Raw genomic sequence first — 13,988 nt, forward strand, 5'->3', positions numbered from 1 at the left:
AAATCTGCTACGAAATAAACTATAATTGAATCTTATGCTGTATATATTGTACGAATCTGTTACACTTCATTTTCAACTTTATACATTTTTTGTTTGTTCCTTTTGGAGTTGATTCTTCATATCGTTAACACGAGCATTATAAAATACCACGATCAATACCCAAGTCATCATCTTAAATTACCTTCGGTTCCTTGCTTCTTCTTCTTCATTAAACCGTCATCTATATCTCCTCCCTTGAAGAATCTTGATGCTATTGTTGTTTTCTATCGACACACACAAACACAAACATCACCACCTACGAACTACAATCGAATACCATGAACAACTACAAACCACCTTCACACCATGAAATCATTATATATATAAATACAAACATATACACATTAAAAATATACACTTACATACCTTCACAACCAAACCGTCACCTCTTGATTTAGTTATCATCATTTAGTGATCACACCTTCAACCACGACCCCACTTCTGTAGTGACCCGAACTTTTCCATGTTTATATATATTAATTGAGATTGATATTTACATGATTAAATGTTTCCAACATGTTAAGCAATCAAACTTGTTAAGACTTGATTAATTGAAATATGTTTCATATAGTCAATTGACCACCCAAGTTGACCTGTGATTCACGAATGTTAAAACTTGTAAAAACTATATGATGACATATATATGGATATATATACAGTTAACATGATACTATGATAAGTAAACATATCATTAAGTATATTAACAATGAACTACATATGTAAAAACAAGACTACTAACTTAATGATTTTTAAACGAGACATATATGTAACGATTATCGTTGTAAAGACATTTAATGTATATATATCATATTAAGAGATATTCATACATGATAATATCATGATAATATAATAATTTAAAATCTCATTTGATATTATAAACATTGGGTTAACAACATTTAACAAGATCGTTAACCTAAAGGTTTCAAAACAACACTTACATGTAACGACTAACGATGACTTAACTACTCAGTTAAAATGTATATACATGTAGTGTTTTAATATGTATTTATACACTTTTGAAAGACTTCAATACACTTATCAAAATACTTCTACTTAACAAAAATGCTTACAATTACATCCTCGTTCAGTTTCATCAACAATTCTACTCGTATGCACCCGTATTCGTACTCGTACAATACACAGCTTTTAGATGTATGTACTATTGGTATATACACTCCAATGATCAGCTCTTAGCAGCCCATGTGAGTCACCTAACACATGTGGGAACCATCATTTGGCAACTAGCATGAAATATCTCATAAAATTACAAAAATATGAGTAATCATTCATGACTTATTTACATGAAAACAAAATTACATATCCTTTATATCTAATCCATACACCAACGACCAAAAACACCTACAAAAACTTTCATTCTTCAATTTTCTTCATCTAATTGATCTCTCTTAAGTTCTATCTTCAAGTTCTAAGTGTTCTTCATATATTCTACAAGTTCTAGTTACATAAAATCAAGAATACTTTCAAGTTTGCTAGCTCACTTCCAATCTTGTAAGGTGATCATCCAACCTCAAGAAATCTTTGTTTCTTACAGTAGGTTATCATTCTAATACAAGGTAATAATCATATTCAAACTTTGGTTCAATTTCTATAACTATAACAATCTTATTTCAAGTGATGATCTTACTTGAACTTGTTTTCGTGTCATGATTCTGCTTCAAGAACTTTGAGCCATCCAAGGATCCGTTGAAGCTAGATCCATTTTTCTCTTTTCCAGTAGGTTTATCCAAGGAACTTAAGGTAGTAATGATGTTCAAAACATCATTCGATTCATACATATAAAGCTATCTTATTCGAAGGTTTAAACTTGTAATCACTAGAACATAGTTTAGTTAATTCTAAACTTGTTCGCAAACAAAAGTTAATCCTTCTAACTTGACTTTTAAAATCAACTAAACACATGTTCTATATCTATATGATATGCTAACTTAATCATTTAAAACCTGGAAACACGAAAAACACCGTAAAACCGGATTTACGCCGTCGTAGTAACACCGCGGGCTGTTTTGGGTTAGTTAATTAAAAACTATGATAAACTTTGATTTAAAAGTTGTTATTTTAAGAAAATGATTGTTATTATGAACATGAAACTATATCCAAAAATTATGGTTAAACTCAAAGTGGAAGTATGTTTTCTAAAATGGTCATCTAGACGTCGTTCTTTCGACTGAAATGACTACCTTTACAAACACGACTTGTAACTTATTTTTCCGACTATAAACCTATACTTTTTCTGTTTAGATTCATAAAATAGAGTTCAATATAAAACCGTAGCAATTTGATTCACTCAAAACGGATTTAAAATGAAGAAGTTATGGGTAAAACAAGATTGGATAATTTTTCTCATTTTAGCTACGTGAAAATTGGTAACAAATCTATTCCAACCATAACTTAATCAACTTGTATTGTATATTATGTAATCTTGAGATACCATAGACACGTATACAATGTTTCAACCTATCATGTCGACACATCTATATATATTTTGGAACAACCATAGACACTCTATATGTGAATGTTGGAGTTAGCTATACAGGGTTGAGGTTGATTCCAAAATATATATAGTTTGAGTTGTGATCAATACTGAGATACGTATACACTGGGTCGTGGATTGATTCAAGATAATATTTATCAATTTATTTCTGTACATCTAACTGTGGACAACTAGTTGTAGGTTACTAACGAGGACAGGTGACTTAATAAACTTAAAACATCAAAATATATTAAAAGTGTTGTAAATATATTTTGAACATACTTTGATATATATGTATATATTGTTATAGGTTCGTGAATCAACCAGTGGCCAAGTCTTACTTTCCGACGAAGTAAAAATCTGTGAAAGTGAGTTATAGTCCCACTTTTAAAATCTAATATTTTTGGGATGAGAATACATGCAGGTTTTATAAATGATTTACAAAATAGACACAAGTACGTGAAACTACATTCTATGGTTGAATTATCGAAATCTAATATGCCCCTTTTTATTAAGTCTGGTAATCTAAGAATTAGGGAACAGACACCCTAATTGACGCGAATCCTAAAGATAGATCTATTGGGCCTAACAAACCCCATCCAAAGTACCGGATGCTTTAGTACTTCGAAATTTATATCATATCCGAAGGGTTTCCCGGAATGATGGGGATATTCTTATATATGCATCTTGTTAATGTCGGTTACCAGGTGTTCACCATATGAATGATTTTTATCTCTATGTATGGGATGTGTATTGAAATATGAAATCTTGTGGTCTATTATTATGATTTGATATATATAGGTTAAACCTATAACTCACCAATATTTTTGTTGACGTTTTAAGCATGTTTATTCTCAGGTGATTATTAAGAGCTTCCGCTGTCGCATACTTAAATAAGGACGAGATTTGGAGTCCATGCTTGTATGATATTGTGTAAAAACTGCATTCAAGAAACTTATTTTGTTGTAACATATTTGTATTGTAAACCATTATGTAATGGTCGTGTGTAAACAGGATGTAGCGACCCCGACAAATCGTCAAATGACGGCGTCATCTACGTATGGTCCCATTACATGTGTCGTAGGTCTTTATAACAAAGTTTGACCGAAAATATGTCGCATTCATTTCATAAAAGGATGTTTCAATGTTTACAAAAGAAGTTCCCATAACGAGTACATAACAATGGTTAAAGTTTGTATGAAACACATGCGACACAATTTAAAGTAGCCAAAATACGCTCCACGTATGCAATATACTCGACATCCAATGCAAGTATCAAAAAGTATGTGCGGAAGCATGCATCACCTAAGTTCAAGGACCTGAGAAAACATAGAGAATCTGTCAACGAAAACATTGGTGAAATCATAGTTGTATGCATAAAGTATATTTGTATCACAAGGTTTAGTATAAAACGTTTATCAAGCGTATACATCTCAAAAGATGTGTTTGTATCACGAGCACCCAATTATCAAGCTTAACTGAATCTTACCTCTGCATAATAGTGTTAGAACCTACACTATACATTGAAAGAACGTTTCATTCCTTCGAATGAGGGTTCGTTAAACCCGCATGGCCACACAACATAATTTCTCGCTTACACCCTACAAGTGTAACTAATGATAATTGGACTTGAGGCTTTTCGTTCTAACTCGTATGTATCTTTGCTTTTGTATAGTATTCAAAACGTTAAAGTATGAAAAGTATATGTAAGTATGTATTGTATATGTTTTCTCATCCCACGATTTTTAAAGTATAAAAGTGTTTGAAGAGTGGGCTATGATCTCACCTTTGATTGCAAGAGTGTAATAGTACTTCAACAAGTAAACGTGCAAAGAACAATGCTAGTCTCGACCTAAACAAATAGGTTGTATCAATAACGATAGTCACGAAGGGTCAAAGATGTTCAATTAGTCCTATGGCTCGACACGACTCGATTATGTAGCATGTGAAGCAAATTGTCAAGTTTCATGCAAGATACAAGTATAGAATCATGTTAGAAAGATTGCATAATTAATTGGTTAAGTTTGACAAAAAGTCAAACTTGGTCGGGTCAAAGTCAACAAAAAAGTCAACATGTTCGGGTCGGGTCCCGGACTATTTTTCTATGCTAATTATTCATATACAAGTGTATTAAAACAAGTTTCATGTGAATCGGAGGTCAATAGCTAGTCAAACATTTCGCGTGAAATGGGACAATTTGAGCAGATTCTGGCCAGGCCTATTGGCGCGCCGCGCAGGTATAGGGGCGCGCCGCGCCACCCACTGGGCAGGTCTGTTTCTGCTTTTCCACAAGTATGCACGAGCCAAAACCAATTCTAACACAACACTTGACCCGCAAACACTTATAATGCCTATCATACATCGTTGGAAAGGTATTTTGACGAGGGATGCAACTAAACACATATCATCAATCAAATTTCCACTTACAACAACCAAAAACCACAATTAATGTTCCTCATTCAAGGCATACAAGTCATAAATGCCATTTAATGATTTGGTAACCAAATTACATGAACAATATGCCGTTTCGAAGGTAATTAAGCATACAACACAACCTAACACTTACAATTAGCATTTCGTGTCATTTAAAGCATCAAAAGTCCATTTCTAGTTCATGAAACCCTAACTCAAATTCACCAAATTTCATAATCAAGTTTAGAAGGTTTCTTTAACCAAACCATACATCATAACGAAGCTAGTAACACTAGGAATAAGATTAAAACATGAACTCTTAGCATCAAACAACATATGAACACTCAAAATTCAAGATTAAGCATGTGAACTTTCAATATGAACTAGTTACATCAAAATAGCAAGAACAAGCATACAAAACACATAATCATACTAGACTTGAGCCATAGACACTAATTAACAACCTTTTAACTCAAAAATCTCAAGAACACATAATATTAGTGATTTTAGAAAGTTACCCAAATTTGATGAAATCGGTATGGAATCGAAGAGGAGATCACGAGGAGTTCAAATATGTAATTTGTTTTGATCGAATCCTTCTTGAACGAATTTGGATGAGGAATTGCTTTTTGATGAATTTAAAGAATGGTGGAAGTATTAGATGAAAAGGAAAAATTAAATGAAGAAATGAGGTGGAAGAGTTTGACTAGTCAAGTGGCTAGTCACCACTTTGGTGTCTTGGCGAAACAAGTCCCTCAAGTTGCAATCGGGTGCGTTAAATTACCTAAAACAAGATAATTGAAACGCGTATTAACGGAAGATGTTATAAACATATAACGGAGTTTAAAATAGTTAAACGGAAAAGTTGACGGAAAAAGGTGGGATGTTACATTACCTACACCTTAAAAGAAATTTCGTCCCGAAATTTAGGTAGGCGTAGTGGTCGTTGTTTCTTCCTCGGAATCTGACGTTTCCGGAACCGGGAATAGATGAGGGTGTTTCTTTCGCATTTGATCTTCTATTTCTCAAGTAAACTCGGGTCCCCTTTTGGCGTTCCAACGGACCTTAACAATCTGGATCCGGCTTTGTTTCAATTCCTTCTCGACGTAGTCCACAATTTCAACCGGTTCCTCCACAAAATGGAGTTTGTCATTAATAGTAAGTTCCTCGAGAGGAACGACGATATCGGGCTCGGCAAGACATTTCTTCAAGTTAGATACTTGAAAAGTAGGATGGACGGAGCTTAGTTGAGGCGGAAGATCCAAACGATACGCAACGGTTCCAACACGCTCTAAGATTTCGAAAGGACCAACGTACCGCGGATTTAGTTTCCCACGTTTCCCAAAAAAGATGACACCTTTCCAAGGTGCGACTTTTAACATGACGCGGTCACCGACTTGAAATTCGAGGTCTTTGCGTCTTTTGTCGGTATAGCATTTTTGACGACTCCGGGCCGTCCGAAGCCTATCTCGGATTTGAAGAATCTTCTCGGTGGTTTCGTGAATGAGTTTAGGCCCGGAAATTTGCACGTCACCCACTTCAGCCCAACAAAGAGGAGAGCGACATTTTCGACCATATAACGCTTCAAAAGGTGCGGCCTTAATACTCGCGTGATAACTATTGTTATAAGAGAACTCGGCGAGAGGTAAGTGCTTGTCCCAAGCTTTTCCAAAATCAACAACGCAGGCTCGTAACATATCCTCTAAGGTTTGTATTGTACGTTCACTTTGCCCATCAGTTTGGGGATGATATGCGGTGCTCATGTCCAAACGCGTTCCCAACGCTTCTTGTAACGTACGCCAAAATCTAGAAACGAAACGACCATCTCGGTCGGAGATAATCGATAACGGTACTCCGTGTCGGGCTACAATCTCTTTAATGTAAAGTCGTGCAAGTTTCTCCATTTTGTCGGTTTCTTTCATGGCGAGAAAGTGCGCGGATTTGGTGAGGCGGTCAACAATGACCCAAATTGTATCATAACCGCCCGACGTTTTCGGTAGTTTGGTGATAAAATCCATCGTGATCCTTTTCCACTTCCATTGCGGGATCTCGGGTTGTTGAAGTAACCCGGACGGTCTTTGGTGTTCGGCTTTGACTTTAGCGCAAGTCAAACATTTGGCGACGTATCTAGCAACCTCCTTTTTGATGTTCGGCCACCAATATTGTTCTTTAAGGTCATGGTACATCTTATTGGTGCCGGGATGAATCGAGTATCGCGATTTGTGGGCTTCGTCTAGGATGAGGTTTCGTAGATCGCCATATCTAGGCACCCAAATTTTTCCGGCGTAATATCGAAGTCCGGTCTCTGATGTTATGCGAGGTGGTATATAAAATAGTTATTATTTTACTAGGAAAATACTATTAAATACGATACAATTTTACACAAGATATTTATTTATTTATGGAATGGATATACTTAAACCTTGCTACAACACTTATAGGCAGTGTACCTAATCGTACAGTAGTGTAGTTTTTAGTAAGTCCGGTTCGTTCCACAGGGAAATCTTTAAACAAAGCTCAACGCTATATTAGTTTACTTTTATAAAAATACAAACATATATATAAGTAATATTATTATTATAAAGGGGGGTTTTTACCGTTTAATGACCGGTTTGTCGATTTTAAAACTTTAGTCGCAGTTAAAACCTAATGTAAAATATAAAATAAATACAAGACTTAAATTAAAGCGTAAAGTAAATAACGATAATGAAATTGCGAATAATAAAAATGCGATAAAATAAAATTGCGATAATTAAAAAGTACGATAATTAAAAGTGCGATTAAATAACAATAAATAAAAGTGCGATAATTAGAAGTGCAATTAAATATAAAATAAAGGAAATTAAATATGAAATAAAAGAATTATGCTTATTTAAACTTCCGTAATCATGATGTTTGACGTGTTGATTTTAGTTTTATGCCCATGGGTTAATTGTCCTTTGTCCTGGATTATTTAATATGTCCGTCTGGTTTTTGTCCATAACAGTCCATCAGTCATAAATATAAAGTGCAAGTGTCCTTGTCAAATTATTATTATACCCGAAGATAAATATTCCAACTAATTGGGGATTCGAATTGTAACAAGGTTTTAATACTTTGTTTAATGAATACACCAGGTTATCGACTGCGTGTAAACCAAGGTTTTACTACTTTGTTAACAATTACACCAATTACCCTTGAATGTAATTTCACCCCTGTTTTAATTATTCTAGTGGCTATTAATCCATTCCCGTGTCCGGTTAAATGAACGATTATTCGTACATATAAATACCCCGCCCATCGTGTCCGATCGAGTGTATATGGTAATTTATAGGGACGCCCAATTGTAAATCTTTATATTAACATTAACAAACTTTCATTTAGTTAAACAAATATAAAGCCCATTAATAGCCCATAGTCTAATTTCCACAAGTGTCGTTCTTTTGTCCAAACCCCAATTATGGTACAAAGCCCAATTACCCAATTTTAGTAATTAGCCCAACATCATGATTACTTCGTTTTAAATAAGCATAATAATAACTTAGCTACGAGACATTAATGTAAAAAGGTTGAACATAACTTACAATGATTAAAAATAGCGTAGCGTTACACGGACAGAATTTCGACTTACACCCTTACAACATTCGCTAACATACCCTTATTATTAGGATTTAAAATTAAAATTAAAATTAAAATATAAATTATATATATATATTACGTATATATTGAGAGAGAGATGAAATAAGATATGAAATTTGATCAGAATTCGGTTGGCTTTATAGCCAGAGTTGAAAATTGGGGCTCCGCGACTCGCGGAAAAAAACCCCTTCAAACTCCGCGAGTCGCGGAGGATGTATTTACAGCTCACACCCTTGGAGTTTCTTGCTGCCGACGGTTTTAATAATATATATATAATATATATATAATTAATATAATTAATTATATATTATATTATATTTATATACATAGTTAACTTGTAATTTTTAGTCGGTTGCGTCGAGCGTTAAGAGTTGACTCTGGTCCCGGTTCCGGATTTTAGAACGTCCTTGCGTACAATTTAATATCTTGTACTTTGCGTTTTGAATCTTGTACTTTTGTAATTTCGAGACGTTTCTTATCAATAATTGGAACCTTTTTGATTGTCTTTTGTTCTTTTGAGCTTTTTGGTCGTTTGCGTCTTCAATTCGTCGAATCTGTCTTTTGTCTTCACCTTTTATTATTTAAACGAATATCACTTGTAAATAGAATAATTGCAACTAAAAGCTTGTCTTTCTTGAGGAATAATGCTATGAAATATATGTTCGTTTTTAGCATTATCAAATATTTCCACACTTGAGCGTTGCTTGTCCTCAAGCAATATTGTCTTGAAATACTAGAATCACTTCTTTATTCTTCACACTTTGTATATCAGTGATTTCTATACGGCGGTATAAACAATGGTAGTAACGATATGGTTTACAGTCCCACATGACTATAAAAATTTAGATCCATTAAGGAAATTGGATCTTTATGAAAACATTTGATCTTTTGAAAATTAAATCTAGTTTTTACCCTAGATAAGTTTTCCGGAATAACCCTTTACCGGTGTTTGCAAAATATTTTTGTGGGTTTGGTGGGTTTCAGATTTGAAAATTTTAGCTCAAAACTTGCGGTTTTGTGTCACCCACTTGCTAACCTTGTATTTGGAAAGCAACACGTCCAGTTTACTTGTCCCGTATATTACCTTTCGGCAAACTACCGTCCGGTTGTAAAGGAAAGCGTTGAACAAGCAACTGTTTAAGGCAATGTCCCGTGACATGCTTTTGATTATGGTCTATAACGTGTCGGACGCAATTACTATCCTTGGTAGGAGCAATAGTAAAGCTCACCCTTATAATTTTTCGGTATGGCACAAGGTCCTGTCTTTGACCACTATGCAACCACCGTTCTTACGGTTGACACCCGATTTAGTTCAGGTGACCTAATGAATTCCAGGTGAATTTCTAGGATTTTACGTTCAATGGTAATGAACGCATTGAAAATAGGTTTTCAGAAAACAAATCGGCTTGTAGTTTTGATCAAAATATTTTCTCGTTCAAGCTCGAGTTTAGATATCATCGAATTCCATGAGTTTGTAATTCTCAATCTTTAAGGTCAATCTCAAGGATTGAGTAATATCAGGCTTAAAAGCTGATTTTTAATCTTTAAGGAGATTATCCTTTCTAGGGATCTGATTCATTAGTCTTATCAAGCTAATTTGCACGGTGCCTCCCCATTGTACGAGATAAATCCTTCTCATGGTTAGGATAAATCTGACCACTTGGCGACCCTGTTTGATGCTGAGGTCCGTGGATTTCCAGCCGATTTTAGAGATGACTTTTCTAGATTTTTCGTCAACCTACAGCTGGTCTGGACGACAACTTCATGACCTAAATCAAGAAGCGTGTGTCTTTTTCGGAAGACTTTACTTCCTTTTAATGATGGAATTGATTCATCGTGTAGATCCATCTCTTCTTTTCTTTCATCGGGTAAAACAGTTTAGTTTAGTTCAAAGCAAAAGTATTTTCAGTTATTGGTTACAGATATATGTGACATATGTTTAAAATAACTTGGTAAATTTTCCCACACTTGGCTTTTATTTTCCTTTTTATCGTCCTCTATTCCATTTTAAATGAATTTTAACATTTTAGTTTGTTTCTCAATTTATGTCCTTTCCGAGGTAACAATAATTTCGGTGTTAAAACCTAGTTTTATCGTTCATAAATATGTATAAACATGATTTGAATTCATTTAATTGAAAATTTTTACTAGAATTGGGTAGTCAGTATATAAGACTAGGGCTGTTCTTTTTTATCAGAGAGCACTAGATTCTAATACAACTACTGCTTTACTAGTATTTTTAATGGTAACCAAGTGTATAAAGTAAAAAATTTTAAAATCCGAAAGAATTTAACCCCTTCCCACACTTAAGATCTTGCAATGCCCTCATTTGCAAGAAATCAGTAACAATTTAAATTATTGAGGGTGATTTGTGTGAAAATGATTAAATTTTTACCAAAGTTTCCAAATATATTGGCGTTTGTTTGCTGAATGATAAATGGTGCACATCATTTGTTCATTCCGTCTTGTTGTTATTTCACATATATTTTGCATCTTGTCGTCAAAATTAGTTGCTTTTGCTGAACTTAATGCCAGTCTTTGAAAATGCGTTGTTTTACCCTGTTGTGTACATAAGATAAACTGCAAACATATATACATATTTTTGAAGTTTGGTTTATTACCCCACATTCAAAAATTATTAAAATCTAAGAATAAAAGTTAGATAATTATAAAAATGATTACAATATTAACAAAAATATTAAATGTATCAATAATTACAAATTACAAAATAAAAAAAAATAATAATAAGTAAACTAAGGATGATATTGGTACCAATAGGGGTTCCACGCATAACCATAAGTGCTATAGAATGCTTCGGCAGGGTCATACGTAGGATATGGTGGCTGCATCTCTATCGACCAAGGAGGGAAGACGGGTTTCGGTGTAGGAATATAGTTTCTACCTATATGTTGGCAATGCGCTATGATCTGGTTCTGATGAACTTGCCAATCTTCAAATGCTCTCTGTCTAGCATTTTCGTATTCCTGAGAAGCTATAAACCTATGCATTTCTTGCATCTCATTCCCCCCTCCTACATTACCTTGTTCCTGGTTTCTCTCCACCTGTGGATGTCTACCATGGTATCGTACTGCGGCGTTATTTCGCCGCTTCAAAACTTTCGCACCATGGTATACATTTAAACCTATAGTGTCGCGGGGTTCCGGCTCTTCTAGTAATAATCCCCCCCGACTTATATCCACACCGAGATATTCACCAATCAAAGTAATAAAAATACCACCTCCTATTATGCTATGTGGTCGCATCCCCCGAACCATAGCTGATAAATAATAACCCACACAATATGGTATACTTACAGTGCTCTGTGGGTCTCGAATACACATATGGTAAAACAAATCTTGTTCATTTACCTTTTCTTTGTTTTTACCCCTTTGTGTAATCGAATTAGCTAAAAACCTATGTATTACTCTTAATTCGGCTCTATCTATATCCAAATAAGAGTAGTTTCCCCCTTTGAAACGGTGATGGCTTGTCATTTGACTCCACACACCGTGTGTATCAAAATTCTCATCTATCCTTCTACCGTTTAGTATCAATCCTCTACAATCGGCAGACGCTAACTCCTCAGGCGTATATATACGTAAAGCCTGAGCCATGTCCAGTAAAGACATGTGGCGCATCGAACCGCCTAACAAAAATCTAATAAAAGAATGATCGGTTAAACTAGCTACCCGATCATTCAACTCTATACTACATAACAACTCTTCACACCATACTTTATATACAGGTCTGCGTATGGTGAATAAACATATCCAGTCATTAAAAGAAGAATTACCATACCTCTGTACAAGTAATTCCCTAATTGGCCCGGCCAATTCTACAGCTTCTAAGGGTCCCCATTCTATGACCCTCGGTACCTCAACAACCTTAGAGTGAAGAGTATGCAAACCCCGTTGATATTTTGGATAATCTATCCAAAGTCTGTCAAATCTCAGGTTCGGGTGCAATTCTTCCAAATGCATATCGGAAAAGGTCATGACTGGATGAGGTACATCCTGCTTGTAGTAGTTATCCACCTCCTGTTGTTCCAAGTTCTCAGCAGGAGCATGGCGGGCTTGGGATGAAGATTCACCCCTTTCATTCTGCAAAACACATCAAACACAAATTTTGTGCATCCAAATATGCATTAGTGTCAGCAAAATCATCAATCAAAATAATTACAATGACATTATCAATTTATATCAAACTTAAGCTTATTTTCACATTTTTATCAAATCTACACTTTTTCAAATAAGCATATACGAAAATTTTCGCCAAGTTCATAAGCATTCAACTCAAATAACATGTCAAAATAATCATTACTAGCAATTAAACAAGTCTCAAATGGCATTATCTTTCAAAAATCAAGTTCATGAATTTTGGACTTGAAAAAGTCCACTTTAATTCTCAAAATCATGTTTAGGCTCAAAGTTTGGATCATTTAACTACCTAGACATGTTACACTACTCAATTTAGCAACAATTCATGACAAAAATCGGCCATAACCTGTTTATATCAAAAAGCCCCAAATTGCTCAAGAACACAAACCCTAGATTATTCAAAATTTGAAGTTTAAGGCTTCTAATCATGTTAAACAGCATCAATCTAGGTTATACAAGCATAATACATAAACAATTTAAGTCTAATTACACTAAAAAGCATCAAAATTAAATTGGAGAAAAAATAGCTCAAGAACACCAAAATTCGGATTAAATGGTGTTTAGGTGTAGAAATTTACCGTTTTTCTTGAGAAATTCTTAGATAGCATCCTTCTCAACATGATTTTAGCAAAAAATTTGGTGATTAACGGTTAAAAATTGGGATTTTTGGGGGTGATTTTCGGGTTTTTTCGGGTGCAGTTTCGCAGTATTTTTGCTGTGTTTTGTGTGGGAGAGTGAACTGATCGTTCAGCTCTTTATATTTTTTTTCTGTAATTTGGTCCCTCCGCGACTCGCGGAGATTTAGGCTCCAAACTCCGCGAGTCGCGGAGTTTGGTATTTTTTTTTTTTTTTTTTTTTTTTTTTTATAATCATTAACTTTTGAAAACAATTAAGAAATTAATTTTAAAATTTTGTTTCCCTTGTTATTTAGGACGAGGTCGTTTCGGATCGATGTCCTAGTCCGTCCTTCGACAAAATTTTAAAATTTGTCTTTTTGTAGCGATTGTTTTAAAAGCTAAGATTTTTGGGTTTTTTAATGTTTTTGGCATACTTTAAATCAATAAGATTAAAAATAATGATAATAAAAGTTCTCGTCCCTTCCTTGGGTAAAGCAATTTCGGTTCAAAGACCTAGTCTTCAACTTACGACGAATTTTAAAAATCATATTTTTAACTTAATGAGATAAAGTAAATTTTTGTTTTTAAATTCACACAACTTAAATATAAAATTCAAAATTAAAAATTAAAAATTAAAAATTCACACCAAACTTA

General features: G+C 34.3%; 1 long non-coding RNA gene across 1 annotated transcript; it reads right to left on the bottom strand.

The window, feature by feature from the left end:
* Window positions 1-3,639: 3,639 nt before the first annotated feature.
* On the bottom strand, window positions 3,640-5,962 carry LOC139886285 (uncharacterized). The gene is made up of 4 exons (XR_011772378.1): window positions 5,838-5,962; window positions 5,461-5,726; window positions 4,317-4,382; window positions 3,640-3,849 (listed from the first exon to the last, which is right to left on the bottom strand). It is a non-coding gene; the product is annotated as an uncharacterized lncRNA (long non-coding RNA).
* Window positions 5,963-13,988: the final 8,026 nt, after the last annotated feature.

This window comes from Rutidosis leptorrhynchoides, chromosome 1, assembly GCF_046630445.1.
Source record: "Rutidosis leptorrhynchoides isolate AG116_Rl617_1_P2 chromosome 1, CSIRO_AGI_Rlap_v1, whole genome shotgun sequence".
Lineage (NCBI taxonomy): Eukaryota > Viridiplantae > Streptophyta > Magnoliopsida > Asterales > Asteraceae > Rutidosis > Rutidosis leptorrhynchoides.